General features: G+C 35.6%; 1 protein-coding gene across 1 annotated transcript in view; it reads left to right on the forward strand.

The window, feature by feature from the left end:
* Positions 1-1,899: 1,899 nt before the first annotated feature.
* Positions 1,900-18,890, forward strand: part of LOC309621123 (melanoma-associated antigen B16-like) — a 42,439-nt gene continuing 25,448 nt past the window's right edge. Inside the window, exon 1 of the mRNA XM_082378233.1 lies at positions 1,900-2,971. The gene's annotated coding sequence lies outside the window, so the exon portion shown is untranslated. The remainder of the gene's footprint in view (positions 2,972-18,890) is intronic.

Here is an 18,890-nt window from a genome sequence, read left to right on the forward strand (position 1 = left end):
AGACCTCTGGGACCTTTAGCAGGAAGATGGAGAATATTTTTCTTCTTTTAATATTTTCATAGCACAATATTCTGTTAAAAAGGCATGATAAATATTCAAACAAATATTCTGAAGTTATAAAACTCATGATGTAAGTGTAGAAAGAATTAAAATTTGGAAAATTACTAAATAAAATACAGTCATTAGTTGAAATTATTAGTGGACATCTACATAAAAGCAGGGATGCTATTTCGTGTTTCATAAAAAACAAGAGATATCTGGCTGGTGACTAAATAAACTGAAGGTGAATTATAGATGACCAGTGTCTTCTTTGTCTAATTTCAATATTCATGTTGTATATTTCAAGGTATTACAGAGAAGTGAAACACTTGGGATCAAAATTGTAAATACTTACCTGGAAATCAAATATTAATTTTTTAAAAATAACAAATATCATATTTTAAAAGTATCTTCAAGACGTATGGTAATGATTAAGATCACAGTGTTAGCTGCATCCAGTCAATAATTTTTCCTTTGAAAGATTACCAAATATTTCATCATTAAAATATATTTAAAGGTAGCGTCTATCTTTTTGTATGCTATATTACCCTCCAACAGTTATGCAAAGTTTATAAACACTATAAAGTTTAGATTTATTACTCTTATCATACCATAAACTCTGATAATTTTAAGCATATAAACATGAGTGAAAAGATGGATTATAAAACCATTCAAATACTATTATCCTGGATGGTGTGGCAAGTGGAGTAATATTCCCCCAAAGATGCCTATGACTTAATCCCCCAAACCTGTGAATATGTTCCTTTATGTGGCATATTTTTCAGATATGATTAAGTAGAGGATTCTGAGATGGGAAGATTATCCTGAATTATCTGACTGGACCCAATTTGATCACAAGTTTCCTTGTAAGAGAGAAGCAGAAGAATCAGAGTTAGGGAAGGAGATGTGATGATGGAAGTAGAGACTGAGATGATGCTGCCCAGGCCAGGGAATGCAGGCAGCCTCTTGAAACTGGGGGAGGCAAGGGATGGATTCTCCAGAAGGAATGCAGCCCTGCTGACACCTTAATCTTAGCGCTATGAGACCTGTTCTGATTTCTGACCTCCTGAATTGTAAGATAATAAATTTCTGTTGTTTTAAGTAACAAAATTTGTGATAATTTGTTACAGCAGCAATAGCAAACTACTATAGATAGAGGAATTAAACCTTCCATATTACAGTAGCAGTTTTTTATATTTCTAAAGATATCTTGCTTAGCTTGATTCAGACCCTGTACAGATATGAAATATATAATTGTTAGAATTCTAATTAGCAATCACATGGTTATAAAAAACACTCACTCAAACTACTTAAAATAAATAGGGAATTTATTTTACTCTCTAGTAGGAGGAGAATCTTACAAGGCCCAATATTTGGAAGTGTAGCTGAATTTTACAGAAACTAAAAAATCATCAGGCATATAGTCTTACACTTACTCTTTCACTCTCTGGCTCTTTTTCTTGCTCACACTCCCTTATCATCTTCCCTCTCTCTCATCCACAGTGTGCCATACCTTTGTTTTTATTCTGCAAGCCTACCCCAGCCTCCTTTCTGAACACTGACTTGCCCTGAAAATACTTAGGATTTGCTACCCCATTACTTTGGTTTGTATAGAGTTTTAAACTTCTATACTGCCAAATCTAGTCTTGATTCATTATGGCAGGTCTGATATCTGCAGACACAGCCTAAAATGTTATTCCAAATTCCCCAGAGAGGTATTCCGGTTGTCAAGTGTCCACTCTTGATCTAATCAGCTGTAGCCACAGAGATAGAATCATTTACCCCAAATATGGCTAAGACAGAATCTTTTATAAGAAGGGATGACAGTTGAGCCAATGGTATAAGCTTGACCTACAGATATTTTATAAGCGTATTTACATGGTGAGTATATTTTTATAGGTACAATGTGTATTGTGTTACTCAGCTACAGCTAATTCATTGAACCTTAATTATGTGAATTGATGCTAAGCTGTTGTGAATAGCACCAAGCACTGGCCTGCCAAGAATAGGACAGTAGTACATACCATAAATCTTTTAGTATAGAAGCTAGGCATCAAAACAATGGTGCAACTTTAATTGCTTATCATGTTACAAGTTATTCTAGTTAGATGATCCTCTCACAATGTCTTCTTCACTGGTAACTTAACATAAAACTATTTTCCAGGACAAAGTTAAAAGAATTATTTGGTAGCCTACAGTAAGCAAACCTTTGCTTCTGCCTGTAAAGTAGGGACATCCCCTGCAGATACAGAGTAATAATAAAATGACTCAATAATTCCATGATGGAAAGAATCTTTGATAATAGTAACACCCAGAACGTATTACATCAATGCCTATCATGGGTCACAACCAAGCAATGGAATCATTTACAAAATCTCTTTTAACATTCTCAACCATTCTTTAAGATAGCTATTTTTTAGTTCACATTTTATAGAGGATAAAACAAAGGCTCGGGAATAAAACAACTTACTCAAAGCAAAATGAGTAAGAGGTATAACCCAGTTCTGAACAAGATCTGCCTGATTCAAAGCTAATATTCTATCCCCTATATTAAACTACTCAATGTTTGTCACTGTACTGATGAGAACATAATAGATTCTCCTTGTTGGTTATAAATAATAACTTATACACAGCTTAAAATGTACAGATTGTCATTCAGTGCTACTATAAACGTATTACAAAATGGACTTAAAGAAAAAGTAAAATCAAGATCAACATTTTTACAAGATTTACTATGGTATATTTACGCTACTCTCAAGTCACTTACTTAAATTACAGACTTAACTACACCATCTCTCTTTGCTTTCAGCCTAGTTCCATCCTTGTCCCAGCAGTGGCAATGAAATGGCTACGAGATAAAAGCACAGTATGTATCTGGAAAATTGGCAGTTCTGTTTAGGAGCTTAACTATGCAGCGGATGTTATAACAAAGGTAAGTAAGCCTGTAATCAGGCGCACTCGGGGAGAAATTCAGGTTTTGTGGCGCTTGAAACTTGTATGATATGCACAGCTTCTTTAAGAGAAGAGAATATAAAATTGAAACTAAAAAATTAGGTATTAAAAGGACTATGAAAATGGGAAAAGAAATCACAACGAATTATAAATTTTGAAAGGTGATAAATACTGTAAGCACCACAAAGTCCAGAAAAATAATATAACTTGATCAACTACTTGAGATACCTGTGAAATGCTTTTATATTTGTTATTTCTTGTCTATGTACTTCTTGATTCCCATGGCAATGGTTTTGTGGTATCATTTTCTAAACATATTCCACTTGTGCTGGTTAATTTTATATGTCAACTTGAATGGACTAAGAGATGCCTAGATAGCTGTGTCTGTGAGGGTGTTTCTAGAAGAGATTAGCATTTGAATTGGTAGCCTGAATGAAAGAGATTGCTTTCACCTTTCTATGTGGGCATCATCCAATCCACTGAGGGCCTGAATAGAACTAAAATTTGGAGGAAGGGTGACTTTGCTCTCTGCTTGAGCTGGAACGCCCATCTTTCCTGCCCTCAGAAATTGGTGCTCCTTGTTCTCTGGCATTCCTGGAACTGAGGCATACACCACTGGCTCCTCTGGTTCTCAGGTCTTCGGGTTTGGACTGGAACTACACCGCCAGCCTTCCTGAGTCTCCATTTTGCAGATGGCAGATTGTGGGACTTCTCAGCCTTCATAACTGCATGAGCCAATCCCTCATAATAAATTTCTTTCTGTATATCTATCTACCTACCTACCTATCTATCTATCTATCTGTCTATCTATGTATATCCTATTTGTTCTGTTTCTCTAGAGGATCCTGTCTAATACACCAGTCATTCCACTAGCATGACTAACTTGTCAAATATGTCTTAGTCAGGTATATTTCATGAGTATTGAATGCAATTGTGCTCATCTCTTTGGAGCCCCACTGCACTGTGGTGATAGCTTCCTAAGCTTCCATGTAAGGTTTTAAAGTTTCAAAATTGTTGAAGAATCTTCCAACCCTACTGATTCCAATAGGCTATATATAATTTCTCACATATTAGGAAAGCATTTTTGAAGAGTGCTTTGAATTTGAAAGAGTATCTAAAAAAAGGATGATGTATGAATAAAATAGTTTATAATAAACCCCTATATCTGAGATTCTTAAGTAAATGCTTTACATCAGAAATGTTTATCAAATCACATTTTCATTTAACTGTAAATAACTGGTCACAACATATAAAAATTCTTTTTTTTTTTCAGATTGTTTTATTTTATAGGTTATTACAAGATATTGAATATAGTTCCTTGGGCTACACAGTAAATCCTTGATGCTTATCTGTTTTATGCACAGTAGTTTGTATCTGTTAATCCCATACTCCTAATTTTTCCTCCCCCCTTCCTCGTTGATAACCATAAGTTTGTTTTCTATGTCTGTGAGTCTGTTTCTGTTTTGTATAGAGATTCATTTGTATTATTTATTAGATTCCACACATAACTACTTTCATATAATATTTGTCTTTCTCTGACTTCCTTCACTTAGTATAATATAATCTAAATCTAGCCATATTGCTGCAAATGATAATATTTCATATTTTTATGGCTGAATAATATTCCATTGTGTATATATATATATATTCTCCGTAAACCAATCACCTGTTGATCGGCACTAGGGTTATTTTCATGTCTTGGCTATTGTAAACAATGCTGCTATGAACATTGGGGGTGCATGTATCTTTTCAAATTAGAGGTTTTGTTTTTTCTGGTTACATACCCAGGAGTGGGATTGCTGGATCATATAGTATCTCTATTTTTAGTTTTTTAAGGAACCTCCATACTGTTTTACATAGTGGCTGCACCAATTTACATTGCTACCAACAGTGTAGAAATGTAACAGAAGGTTTCCTTTTCTCCACACCGTCTCCAGCATTTATTATTTGTAAAGTTTCTGATGATGGCCATTCTGACCAGTGTGAGGTGATACTTCATTGCAGTTTTGATTTGCATTTCTCTAACAATTAGTGATGTTGAGCATCTTTTCATGAGCCTGTTGGCCATCTGTATGCCTTATTTAGAGAAATGTCTATTTAGGTCTTCTGCCCATTTTTTGATTGGGTTGTTTGTTTGATATTGAGTTGTATGAGCTGATTATATATTTTGGAAATTAACGCCTAGTTGGTTGTATCGTTTGCAGATATTTTCTCCCGGTACATAGGTTGTCTTTTTGTTTTGTTGATGGTTTCCTTTGCTGTGCAAAAGCTTGTAAGTTTAATTAGGTCCCATTTGTTTATTTCTTGCTTTTATTTCCATTGCCTTGGGAGACTGACCTAAGAAAACATTGCTATGATTTATGTCAGAAAATGTTTGGCCTATGTTCTCTTCTAGGAGTTTTATGGCATATTGTCTTATATTTAAGTTTTTAAACCATTTTGAGTTTATTTTTGTATATGGTATGAGGGAGTGTTCTAACTTCATTTGTTTCTATGAGGCTGTCCAGCTTTCCCAACACCACTTGCTGAAGAGACCGCCTTTTCTCCATTGTATATTCTTGCCTCCATTGTCGTAGATTGATTGACTGTAGGCGTATGGGTTTATTTCTGGGCTCTCTATTCTGTTCCATTGATCTGTATGTCTGCTTTTGTGCCAATGTCATGCTGTTTTTTTTGTTTGTTTTTTTAATTTTATTTTTATATTTTTATTGGAGTATAATTGCTTTACAATGGTGTGTTAGTTTCTGCTTTATAACAAAGTGACTCAGCTATACATATACATATATCCCCATGTCTCCTCCCTCTTGAATCTCCCTCCCCCCCCCATCCCACCCCTCTAGGTGGACACAAAGCACTGAGCTGATCTCCCTGTGCTATGTGGCTGCTTCCCACTAGCTATCTATTTTATATTTGGTAGTGTATATACGTCCATGCCACTCTCTCTCTTCGTCCCAGCTTCCCCTTCCCCTTCCCTGTGTCCTCAAGTGCATTCTCTACGTCTGTGTCTTTATTCCTGTTCTGCCCATAGGTTCTTCAGAACCTTTTTTTTTTTTTTTTTTAGATTCCATATATATGTGTTAGCATACGGTATTTGTTTTTCTCTTTCTGACTTACTTCACTCTGTACGTCATGCTGTTTTGATTACTGTAGCTTTGTAGCATCGTCTGAAGTCTGAGAGGGTTGTGTCTCCACCTTTGTTCTTTTTCCTCAAGATTGCTTTGGCAATTCTGTGTCTTTTGTGGTTCCATATAAATTTTAGTATTTTTTGTTTTAGTTCTGTGAAGAATGTCATGGGTGTTTTGATAGGGATTGTATTAAATTTGTAGATTGCTTTAGGTAGTATGGTCATTTTAACAATATTAATTCTTCTGATCCAAGGACATGGGATATCTTTTCATTTCTTTGAATCATCTTCAGTTTCCTTTATCAATGTTTTATAGTTTTCAGTGTATAGGTCTTTATCTCCTTGGTTAAGTTTATTCCTAGGTATTTTAATTTTTTTTGACATGATTTTAAACGGGATTTGTTTTTACTTTCTCTTTTTGATATTTCATTGTTAGTTTAAGAAATGAAACAGTTTTTTGTATATTAATCTTGTATACTGCTATGTTGCTGAATTCATTTATTAGTTCTAATAGTTTTTCTGTGGAATTTTTTTGGTCTTCTATATAGAGTATCATGTCATCTGCAAATAGTGACAATTTTACCTTTTACCTTCCATTTTGGATACCTTTTATTTCTTTTTCTTGTCTGATTGATGTTGCTAAACTTCCAATACTATGTTGAATAGAAGTGATGAGAGTGGGCATCCTTATCTTGTTCCAGAGTTTAGCAGGAAGGCTTATAGCTTTTCACCATTGAGTATTATGTTGGCTGTGGATTTGTCATAAATGGCTTTATTATGTTGAGATATGTTCCCTCTATACTCACTTTGATGAGAGTTTTTATCATGAATGGAGGTTGACTTTTATCAAATGCTTTTTCTGCATCTATTGAGATGATCATGTGGTTTTTGTCTTTTCTTTTATTAATGCGGTGTATCACATTGATTAATTTGCGTATGTTGAACCATGCTTGCAACCGTGGGATGAGTCCAACTTGATCATGGTGTATGATTCTTTTTACATATTGTTGGATTTCGTTTGCTAATATTTTGTGGAGGATTTTCACATCTACATTCATCAAAGATATCGGCTTGTAATTTTCTGTTTTAGTAGTGTCTTTGTCTGGTTTTGGTACCAGGGTGATGTTGGCTTCGTAGAATGACTTTGGGCATGTTCCCTACTCTTCAGTCTTTTGGAAGAGTTTGAGAAGGATAGGTATAAGTTCTTCTTTGTATGTTTGGTAGGATTCCACAGTGAAGCCATCCAGTCTTGGACTTTTGTTTGCAGGGAGTTTTTTTTGGTTTTTTGGTTTTTTTTTCAATTACAGATTCTGTTTCACTTCTAGTGACCTGTCTGTCTGTTCAAATTATCTGTTTCATCTTAACTCAATTTTGACAGGCTGTTTTTAGAAACTTGTTCATTTTCTGTGGGTTGTCCATTTTGTTGGCATATAACTGTTCATAGTATTCTCTTATGATTTTTTGTATTTCTGTGGTATCAGTTATTATTTCTCCTCTTTCTTATTTTGTTTATTTGGGTCCTCTCTCTTTTCTTCTTGGTGAGCCTGGCTAGAAGTTTGTAAATTTTGTTTATCTTTCCAAAAAACCAGCACTTGGTTTTATTGATCTTTAGTATTGTTTTCTTGATCTCTATTTTATTTATATCCTCTCTGATATGTATTATTTCCTTCCTTCTGCTGATTTGGGTTTTATTTGTTCTTCTTTTTCTAATTCTTTTAGGTGGTAGGTTAGGTTGTTTAGTTTAGATTTTTCTTGTTTTTTTGAGGAAGGCCTGTTTTGCTATGACCTTCCCTCTTAGAACTGCTTTTGCTGCATCCCATAGATTTTGTAAGGTTGTGTTTTCATTGTTGTTTGTCTCAAGATATTTTCTCATTTCCTCTTTGATTTCATTGTTGATCCATTGGTTTTTTAGTAGCATGTTGTTAGTCTCCATGTGTTCATTTTTTTTTCCGTTTTTCTTTGTGGTTGACTTCTAGTTTCATACCATTGTGGTCAGAAAAGATGCTTGAAATAAGTCACAAATTTTTTTTTGATTGGCCGTGCAGGACACACACACATACACATATACACACACATGCATGCATGCACACACACACAAAGAGTTTTATCTACTCAATATAATTGCAAAACATATATTGGCAGTTCAACATTCAGATATAAAGACTTTAAGTAGAATGTCCAGTTTTGAGTCATCAGCCACTAGAACCTTCTTCCTAAAGCAACCTGAATTTATATTCAATAGAGCATCTACAGCCTGTCTTGCACTCCCAAGAAGAACTATGTCCCTAACACATGATCAAGAATTACAAATTAATAGTGTGCCAGTTAAATGTGGGTTTCACAGTAAACACTAGAATTGCAGGACTGTCTTTCCCTTCAGCTGGACAGAGTAGATGCAGTTGTCAAATTTATGCTTTTCTCCAAGTTTACAAATTTTCCTTGATCGTGTTCTTGTATTTTATTGCCCTCCCATTATTGCACTACTGAATACATCTTTTAATATTTAGAAACAATTTTATTTTTGAACTGTATTTTTTCTTTCACTTAATATTGACTGGATACCTGCTGCTGTATGCCAGATGTTGGTCTAGAGGCCAATGGTGGACTAGCAGATAAAGGACAGATCATCTTATGTAAAAACAGAAACTGCAGGATACATCATCACTCACTGATTTATTAACATGAATGAATTTTTCTCTAGCTGGTCATCTGAGTTGATGTTGGGTTACAATTGGTATACATCTTGATTTGATGGACAAGGGCAGGAGGAAAAGTTCTAGTGCTCACAAGCTCTGGAGGATAACACCATCCTGAAGGTGGCTAGAGCTATCATAAGACATCAGGGCCACCTGAGAAAGCAGAGATGGTAAAAGCAAAGAGGAGGGTCCAGAGGACCATGGCAGGATCCAAGCATACCTATTCTACTCTCTCTGAAGTTCTTCAAAGCCCTGCTTTTGAAAACCATTCTTGTCCTCTAAAAAAGCATGAAATGGTTTGTACCAACCGATACTTCAAAGACTAGTGGCACCTGATTGGTTTTTATGCTCCTACATCTATGTGACAGACCACACTGGTAATAGGAACAATACAGCAAAATACAAATTTGATTTCAGCCAAACTCTTGACATTACGCTTCCTGGCTTTCTTATTGAGACAAGCTAGGAGAGGGTGGAAGACAAACGGAGTCCAAAATCTACCATATACTTATATCATGTTAGAGAGTTTTCATAAAAGGGATGTATAGCCATCTGGCTATTCCCTTTAGGTGTTTGTTTGCCAAACTAAGAAGAGAATAGTGAGGAGAAGAAGATAGAAAAAGCAGAAGTTTACATTAGATAATACCTTATAATTTTCTGTGGTCTGTGGTCACTAGCTTTCTTTCAACATTAAAGAGAGACAATATGGCACATAGATGCAAAGACTGTGGAGACAAACTGCCATGGTTCAAATCTTATTTTTGCCACTGATGAGTTACGTGAATGTCAACAACTCACTTAAGCTCTTTTGTGCCTCAGTTTCCTCCTCTTTAAAACAGTGGAAATAATCTTACCTATATCAAATGTTTGTGGGGATTAGTAAAGTAGATAAGATACAGATATAGTGTTAGTAGTTATTGTTAATAAAGGAGCCATGTGTTGTTCTAATAGTTAGTTATTAGAACACATGAAAAAGTGAAACTGATCATCATAAGCAGATTTCTCATGAGCTTCAAATGATACACAGAGTTTTTTTCAGCGGTACAAGTAAGTGGTAGATTTACATTTGTACCATGCATCTTCTAAGCCAGTTTCCAAACAGATTTTCTCTAGGGCTTACTTTATTTAAAAATTAAAGAGTAAATTTCAGTTAACCCAGTGTTAGCATGCAAAGGATGCCCCTACATGATTTTTTTTTCCATGTTGAAAAAGACTGTGTTACCAAATGTGAGGGCCAGAGATGGGGTGGAGATGGGAGTTAGCATGTTAAATAAGAGTGATAAACATTAATTGAGCCCTAGTAGTTGTGTGCATTTCACTTATTCTCATTTACTGCCCATATCCATCCTGAAAGGTTAAATATTATCTGTATTTGACAAATAAGAAACCTGACATTTAGTGAGGTTAATTAGTAACCCAAGGTCACACAACCAGAGAATGACATAATTGGGAGCTGAAGTCATGTTTATTTGATGGTGTAAAATAATGAGGAGACCTAGCATTTATTTAGTACCTTCTGCATGTTCTATGTTAGGGGCTTCATAGCACTATCACCCATTGATGGTATAACAGCTGATGACGTAGGGAGTATTTATGTTATCATTCCATGGATGAGGAAATTGAGGTTTAGGGGGTTGAATAACCTGGCCCAGGTCCCAGAGACAGGAAGTAGTAGGTAGGAGATTCAGAGTCTGTTCTTCACGTAACATGGAATTATAAAAAGTGATCATATTTTGATGATGGCTTTTGATTTTTCAAAAGCTACATCTTTGAGACAATATTACATATTCTTATGATACATAAAACAAACTAAAACTAGATTTTATGTAAAGTGATTCTTTGTTGTTACAATATTGTTGGAAGCCTTGAAATAGCTGTATGTCAGTTTAAATGACAGAAATCAAAGGATGGCTTGCTCAAGATATAAAAATTAGTGTGGCTTATATTCAAGAGAGAAATCTCTCATTAAAAAGAAAGTTTACTGATTTATTGATATTTTAGAAAATAATATTTAAAATATATTTTATAAAAGTAAAAATGGAATAAGCCTATTATATATGCTTTATATTTTTTAAAAAAGCCTTTCTCAGGCCAACTATTTTGGTTTTGGAATATTGTCTTAAGAAAAAGAATAAGGCTAAAAATCGATTGAAATATATAACCTTGGCTTTACCTTGAAATGTTTTCAAAGGGATATTTTAAGGCATTGAAAATGAATTATTTGACTTCTGAATAAGTTCTTTTTGCAATAACAGTTAAATAGGAAATTCTGAAATACAAGATGTGCAATTTTCCTGTTACAATGTGGTGGATAGAATAAATATCCTTCCCAAAGTTAAATGAAAATGCAAAATTAAATGGTAATACTTTTGTTGGCATTGCTTTCTAAAAAGGTACAGGGCAAGTAGTACTTCATATCACACATAATATTAGAAATCAAATTTTGAACTGAATTTCTCATTTTAAAGATGGCAACTGGTAATAAATGTGTTTCTGGAAAGTGTATTATTTCAGAGAGTGGCAGAATGTTGACTATAAAAACTATTTCTATCTTGCTTTAATATAGGCCTAACATAAGAACAACTTTTTTGTGCTCACATTAAACATTTTATTTAGACATTAAACAGAAGTTTTCTGATGTCAAGCCTTTACCAAAGCTGAATAAAAGCTTGTTTGCAGTTGTTTGCATGAGGCTTTCTTGTGCTATTGTCATAAAAGATTTCTTTCCAGTGTGCTAATTTCTGAACTGCAAATTTTTAGAGATGTGTCTTAGCTATAATTCACACTTGTAAGAAGTAAATGAATACAATCACTTTCCAGCAAGTAAAAAAGCACTTATAGCTGCTATTGAGCAGAAATACAGGGTATTTGTTGATGATGTTAAAACATCATTGTTACTTATTTTCTGGAGCTACAAGCTTAATTGACTATTTGTTACTATCAAAGGTCATGAATAATAGGATTGAACTTCAGACTAGTATATTAAGAATGTTCAGGGTAGAGATTAAATTTACTAATACGACTAGAAACCACCTTAATTGTAAGTTCTCAGTATTTAGTTTTCTAATGAGGAGTAAACAGAGTTAAAGCACCTTGGTGACTGCACTGAACTATGTCCATGTAATGTTCTGTAACATCTAAAGATTTGCCCCTGTAAGTAAATGCTATATAAAAGTATTCTTGTTGTTCAATGTTTGGATATTATTTTAGGCCATCAGCCAAGATCAACATATTAAATTCTTAGAGTCCATTCTTTTCCAAAATAATCTACAGATTCAATATAATCCAAATCAAAGCTAAGCAAGTTATTTTTTGGATATCGACAAACTGATTCTAAAATTTATATGGAGAGGCAAAAATCCAGAATAGCCAACACAATATTGAAGCAGAACAAAGTTGAAAGACTGACACTGTGTAACCTCAAGACTTACTATAAAACTACAGTAATTAGGACAGTATGATATTGGCGAAAGAAAAACAAATAGTTCGATGGAACAGAATACAGAGCCTAGAAATAGACTCACGTGAATATTGTCAACTGATCTCTTATGAAGGAGTAAAGGTAATGCAATGGAGCAAAGACAGTCTTTTCAAAAAATGGTATGGGAACCACTAGACAGTCACACACACACACACAAAAATCTAGACACAGACCATACACCCTTCAAAAAAATGAACTCAAAATAGATCACAGACCAAAATGTAAAACACAAAACTATAAATCTAGAAAATAACATTGACAAAAACCTAAATGACCTTAGGTATGGCAATGACTTTTTAGATAAACACCAAATGTATGATAAACTGGACTTCATTAAAATTAAAAACTTCTGCTCTGTGAAAGCAAGTCAAGAGAATAAGACAAGCCACCAACTGGGAGAAAATATTTGCAAAAGTCACATTAGATGAAGGACTGTTACCAAAAATATGAAAAGAACTCTTGGGGCTTCCCTGGTGGCGCAGTGGTTGAGAATCTGCCTGCTAATGCAGGGGACATGGGTTCGAGCCCTGGTCTGGGAAGATCCCACATGCCGCGGAGCAACTAGGCCCGTGAGCCACAACTACTGAGCCTGCGCGTCTGGAGCCTGTGCTCCGCAACAAGAGAGGCCACGATAGTGAGAGGCCCGCGCACTGCGATGAAGAGTGGCCCCCGCTTGCCACAACTAGAGAAAGCCCTAGCACAGAAACAAAGACCCAACATAGCAATCAATCAATCAATCAATCAATCAATAAATCTTTAAAAAAAAAAAAAAAAAGAACTCTTAAAACTTTACAATAAGAAAACAACTGAATTGAAAAATGGACCAATGATCATAACAGACACCCCACCAAAACAGAAATACAGGTGGCAAATAAGCATACGAAAAGATACTCCACATCAAATGTCATCTGGGAATGGATATTAAATGCATATTAAAACAATGAGATATCACTATGCACCTACTAGAATGGCCAAAATTCAGAACACTGACAACACCAAAATACTGGCAAGATTGTGGAGCAACAGGAACTCTCATTCATTGCTGGTGGGAATGCAAAATGGTGTGGTCACTTTGGAAGACAATTTGGCAAATTCTTTGTCTTTTTTCCCAGGTTTATTGAGATATAATTGACATATAACATTATGTCAACGTAAGGTGTACAGTGTGATGATTTGATATACGTATATATTGCAAAATTATTGCCACAATAAGGTTAGTTAACACATCCATCACCTCACGTAGTTACCATTATTTATTTTCATGGTGAGAACTTTTAAGATTTACTCTCTGGTAACTTTCATGTATACAATACAGTACTATTAATTATAGTCACCATATTATACATTACACCCTAGAATTTACTCATAACTGCTTACCTTATGTGAAACTATACTATTACTTTGTCTCCTGTGTTTTGGGATTTTCTTTCACTACTTCTCTGCTCCTTCTCCATGTAGCACTCCCCCAAAGTTTTGTTTTTACCTCTCTGCTCTTCTCTCACTCTGCACATTGTCCTTCAGACGCCTTACCACACTCACTCACAAATCCAAATACCATCTTGTTCCATATAATTCCCAGCCTCCCACCCAGAACTTCAGTTCAAGACTAACAAGTACCTGTTGGACATTTCCTCAGCCATGATAGCAAGTAGTGAACATTTAAAATAAAAGACATAATGTGTCCTCCCCAAATATATTTTGACTTTACTTCTCTGCTTCTGTTTATATTGAAATAATTTTCATATTGCCTGATTAGAAAACATTATTAATGAGAACTTTGATTCTTTATCCAAATTCCACATTCATCAAGTCTTGATAATACATCACACTACCTGGTAATTTACCCCTCCCTCTTAAGGGGGGACAGTGACAGTGATATCTCAACTCAACCCATACTTCCTTCTCATGCTTTACTCAACCCCCGTCTCAGTTTCAAGCCATCTTGTTCACCACTAACAGGGTTATAAAGCTAAACCACTGCTCGGATCATACTAGCATGCTATCAGAAAAGTATCAAAGGCTGGAAAATGTCTATGGATTGAAGTCTAAGCTTCTTGTTCTCGAATTTACATTCCTTCACCATCTGGCCTCACTTGCATCAAAGAAATGCCCTCAGGGGAAGGATTTCATCGAAGTGGACTGAGCAGAAGAACCACTGGACTGACTTGCCAACCCCAAACTCACCACACATGTGGCTCTGGCAGAGGGCAGTAGAGCAGGGTGTGCCATGGGTTTCTCACCTAGCAGCCATGGTCCCCCAGAGGTTCCCATGTATAAAATTCAGGGGATGGGGAGGATGAAGAACTGGATGGAAAAAAATGACTTTTATGTTTTCATGAATGCCTCACTGAAATGTGTCATTTCCTTCAAGTATGAATATGGGCAACCAACCTAATAGGTAAGAAGTACCTATGACCAGGTCACCAGTAAACATCCCAGGTATTTTTAAACCATGTAACAGTCATATCACACATATTGAGATTATGAAATCACCCACTAAATCTTGTTGCTCAGTGCATTAAGGAGCATATATGCTCCTACTTCACAGATGCATTTCATAGTTATTTTGACAGCACTATTTTAAAATTACTGGTTTCCTTTGCTATCTTTTTTAAAATTTTTATTTTATATTGGAGTATAGTTGATTTACAAAGTTGTGTTAGTTTCAGGTGTGCAGCAAAGTGAATCAGCTATACATATATATATATATTAATTCTTTTTCAGATTCTTTTCCCATATAGGTTATTACAGAGTACTGAGTAGAGTTCCCTGTGCTATACAGTAGGTCCTTATTGATCATCTACCTTATATATAGTAGTGTGTATATGTTAATCCCAGCCTCCTAATTTACCCCTCCCCTACCACCTTTCCCCTTTGATAACCATAAGTTTGTTTTTTAAGTCTGTGAGTCTGTTCCTGTTTTGTAGATAAGTTCATTTGTATCATTTTTTTAGATTCAACATACAAGTGATAGCATATGATATTTGTCTTTCTCTGACTTACTTCACTTAGTATGATAATCTCTAGATCAATCCATATCGCGGCAAATGGCATTATTTCATTCATTTTTATGACTGAGTAATATTCCATTGTATATATGTACCATATCTTCTTTATCCATTCATCCACTGATGGACATTTAGGTTGTTTCCATGTCTTGGATATTGTAAATAGTGCTACAATGAACATTGGGGTGTGTGTATCTTTTTTTTTATAAATTTATTTATTTTTATTTATTTATTTTTGGCTGCATTGGGTCTTCGTTGCTGCACACAGGCTTTCTCTAGTTGTGGCGAGTGGGGGCTACTCTTTGTTGTGATGCACGGGCTTTCTCATTGTGGTGGCTTCTCTTGTTGTGGAGCACGGGCTCTAGGCGTGCAGGCTTCACTAGTTGTAGCACGTGGGCTCTGTAGTTGTGGTCCATGGGCTCTAGAGCGCAGGCTCAGTAGTTGTGGTGCACGGGCTTAGCTGCTCCATGGCTTGTGGGATCTTCCCGGACCAGGGCTCGAACCCAGGTCCCCTGCATTGGCAGGTGGATTCTTAACCACTGTGCCACCAGGGAAGGCCACATGTATCTTTCTGAAGTATGGTTTTCTCTGGATATATGCCCAGGAGTGGGATTGCTGGATTATATGATAGCTCTGTTTTTAGGGTTTTTTTAGATTTTTTTTTTTTTGCTATCTTATATATTATTATTTATATACAAACAGTATTCTGAGTATATTTTTTTAGACTGCCAAAGGTGTCTGTGTCAGAAAATAGGTTCAAAACTGCTACACTCTATACCGCATGGTCCAGAAGTAGGTAACTGATAACACATAAGAGTGGTTCTGGAGGTGGTTCTATAAATTTAAACCCATTAAATTTATCTGATTGTTGTTATTAAAATTTTATTTTTAAGGATATATTATGGCCCTGATATTCACAAGCTGGAGGGCCTTGAGCTGATCGGAGTGACATCCTCCTAAGAAATTTAGAACCGTCGTGCCAGAGATACACCTCAGACATATGGCTTTTATATAGATTATTAAAGAGCAACTGGAAAAAATTATTAGAAAAATGATGTGCAAGTTATACCACATTATACAACCTTTAATTGGTACAAGTTAATTTTCATAATACTGCATTAGGAGTGAGTTGTCTCTGTCTTATGAACATGCATGTTTTATAGCTATCTCTAAATTTTATTTATGAATCGTATTATTGCAATCAAAATAAATTTAAGAATTGCTGTTACTAAAGTATAAGTTAACCACTTAGGACAAATTATCTTCATCTAACTTTCAGTCTTGTGCAAAACAAACTTCTTCCTGAAGAAAAGTAGAAATGTACTTGCATATTTCACTACTTCATCTAAACAGCTGGCCACAGCATTGCATTTCTACAGTTTGTTACATATCAATCCTGTAATAATGGATGGTAAAATGAGCTTTTCAAATTATAATTTTTATCCAGACCAGAGAGCTATCTGTGTGGTTATGCAGGAAAGAATCTTAACTTTCATCATGTCTCAAAGCATGATATCATTAACATTATTTCTATCATGACCTTAAGAAAAATAGACTTCACACATAGTGTATTTGCTTGCTTGCTTTTGCTTCTTTTTTTCATTGAGATAATGTTAGGTTTATAAAATTAGTTTCCATATTCTCATGTCTAGATCAACTTAATTTTTTTTCTGAAATGTGTTGGCAAAAAAAGGTAATTTTGATCTCAACATTTAACTGAGTTTTTAATCCCTTTTTCCTCTTTAAATTGTGTCACCTTCCTTAGGGCTTCTCAATATCATTATTATATTTACCTCTTTTTTCTTCCTCATCTCCCTATATCCAATTATCACCAAATGTACCTGTGGTGGATACTCTCAGTCATCAACCAGGAATTATCTCCTCAGCTGGTGGGTTCCTGTGGAAAGATAGCTTTTGGCTGTCAGTCTTCTCTCAGGGCTTCCTTAGCTGAAGAAAACTGCTTCACCCAAAATCATGCTTCCTTCCAAAGCTAACCAACTTCCAATGAACAAACAACAGAGGGGTATAAAGACCTGACCCCCTTGCCCCAGCTCAGGATAATCCTGAAGGGTCAGCTCAGCTATAGCATTCCCCATGAGGTTGACTGAGCCCTTTGTTGGGGCTGCATCACAGCTCAACATTTACTTTCTCCAGTTCTATGTTATACCCTCTTCCCCCAACACACATACTTGTTGATACCAGTAGCACTTCCTAATAAACATCCTGAGTGCTAAATTCCCATGGAACCCAACCTGTGACAGAACCATTTTACCTTTTTATTTCTCTTGAAATTCTCTTCCTTTTTCTCACTGATCTAGTTCAATCTACCATTAACTTTCATTTTGAATGGTCACTCTTTAATTTTATTCCTTGCCAAGTGGGCTTTAAAATAAATATTGCTCCCACAGACACATGGATTTTGACTGGAGCTCACTGAAGGCATACATTTCCACTTCACCCTTTTCTTAAAACATTTCCCTACTCACCTATATGGCATTACACCCACTGAAGCATATACAGTTGGCTCTCTGTATCCATGGGTTCTACATCCGTGGGTTCTGCATCTGCAGATTCAACCGACCGTAAATCAAAAAAAAATGTTTTAAATCCAGAAAGTTCCAAAAACCAAAACTTTTGCCACAGGCCACAACTATTTACATAGCATTTACATTGTATTTACAACATTTACATAGCATTTACATTGTGTTAGGTATTATAAGTAATCTAGAGGTGATTTAAAGTATATGGGAAGATGTGCGTAGGTTAGATGCAAATACTATGCCATTTTATATAAGGCACTTGAGCATCCAAGGATTTTGATTTCCATGGGGGTTCTGGAACCAATCCGTTACAGATACCGAGGGGCAACTGTACTGTGCTGAGCCCATATATCCTCCATAATGGTTCCCATACACACTCATGTCTTTCTGCATCTCTGATTGAAGGCATTGTTTGTCATGGGAACATATTTAGTCTGTTTATGTCAGAAACATCTGGGAGATAATATCTCAAGAGTGTTTCTCAAATAACGAGGCATGGATATAGTGAATACATACTCAGCTTCCTCACCCTACGATGTGACAGTTCTACATAGGGATATTCTACATAGTCTCTAACAAGGTCCTCAGTGAGGTACCCCAGGTTTCAGTAGCAATCTGTTTGTAATTCTATCCTTTATTGTCTTTCACTCTTCACTGTCTTAATTTCCCACTTCAGAGGGTTTCCTAAGATTACCTTCCAGATAAACAGATCCTTGTTTCAGAGTTTGCTTTCTGGGGAAACCAAAATAAGTTACTTATATTGATAAATGATGACCTAGGACAGGAGTCAACAGGCCTATGTGCCAAATCTGACCTGCCACCTATTTTTGTAAGTATTGGAACACAGCCACTCACATTCATTTAGGTACTCTCTGTGGCTGCTTTCACACTATAACAGTAGAGTTCAGTAGTTGCGTTAGAGACCAGATGACCCACAAGCATAAAATATTTACTATCTGGGCCTTTACAGAAAAAAAAAAAAAATTGTTACCTGATCTGAATTATTGCCAAAGGCCCCTAAATGATCACCCAGATCTAGCTGCCTTACTT

This window comes from Balaenoptera borealis, assembly GCF_965194805.1.
Source record: "Balaenoptera borealis genome assembly, chromosome: X".
Taxonomy (NCBI): domain Eukaryota; kingdom Metazoa; phylum Chordata; class Mammalia; order Artiodactyla; family Balaenopteridae; genus Balaenoptera; species Balaenoptera borealis.